Genomic DNA, 1,389 nt, shown 5'->3' with positions numbered 1-1,389 from the left:
ATAGATATATAGATATATAGATATATAGATATATAGATATATAGATATAAATGTACTGGGCTTGTGGTGATACACCACGTGCATTGCTGGAGCAGCTAACGGCTCTCCAGTAACCCAGACTAGCTGTCTCCTGTCCTGCAATTGGCTAGCCCCAGGCGGCAAGGGTGGGTTCAAACCTATTGGCTGCCACCTAGGGGCTAGACTATATATTGTGGCTGGTTGAAGCCAAGTTTCAGTACAGTTCTAGCAAGAATAAAGTATGTGTTATCCTGTACTCAGCCTCGTGTCTTCCTTCCTGCACCAAAGAGCTCATGACTTAACAATATATATAGAAACTATTAATGGAAAATGGAGCTGAATCATACTGGCACTCAAATCCATTTGTGTGTTGTATAAATGCTTCCCTAATAGGCTTTTACTTTTCAGCTAGACTAAGGCTTAGTATGAGTCCACTTATTATCTTCTTGCAGAAAATAAATTGCATCTGATGGACTAGCACAGAGAAATTCTTGGAATAAAAAACTTTCCATGGAAAGACTAACTGATATTAGAGGAAATTTACTTCCCATAATTTTACACTGGATTGTAACATTGCCTTCTGCATGATGCTTTTGATTTATTATGATGATATAAAAAAGTAAAAAAAATATATCCCAGAAGTAGCTTAGGATGCTAAAAAAAACCTTGTTGATGGCTTAAGGCCTAGTTAAATCCCTTGTGGCTTTTGAAAACAGACAGACCTGTAAGACTGTTTAAAGTAGGCACTGATTCAGCCTTTTATAAAGAAAACCAATCTGTTTTAGCTGCTATAAATAAATGTGATCAAATGAAAAATATACTATCTTTGACACGTTTTCTCCTGGTTGGTAGGAGATGTTAAATTCTAAATGGTTATTGATAAGGCCAAGAATTTAAACTCATATCAGCCTGGTTTCCAGTTTGCCATGAGTCTAAAATTTCATTGATTATCCTGATGGTTGACTTAATGACTTTCATTAAGTGACATTCTTGTGCTTTTGCTATATTATTCTGCTACTATTCTTTTTGTGAATGATCCAGAATATGGGTGATTCTTTTTTCAACATCTTCAAAATTGGTGGTAAAGCTGTATCATGATAAGGATGATGTTATATCTAAAGCAATATTTATCTAGATATACTGGCCCCATCTTCTCTCATTTTAGAATGACATATTGACAAGCAACAGAAGTAGAACATTAGACATTCTGCCTCAGAAGCAAAATTTCCACCACGTTAAAGCCATTTAGGTGATATAATATACTTTGTCATCTGGGAATGAATTCAGTAAAACTGGTTTTTGAGTAATGACAGAGAAAATTATGAAACCTTGTTTGTCAATTACAATTTGCAATCTTAAGGATTTTTTCAG

This window comes from Vipera ursinii, assembly GCF_947247035.1.
Source record: "Vipera ursinii genome assembly, chromosome: 3".
In the NCBI taxonomy this organism is placed as follows: domain Eukaryota; kingdom Metazoa; phylum Chordata; class Lepidosauria; order Squamata; family Viperidae; genus Vipera; species Vipera ursinii.
The sequence above is the reverse complement of the archived record's forward strand: the minus strand, read 5'-3'. Positions refer to the sequence as shown.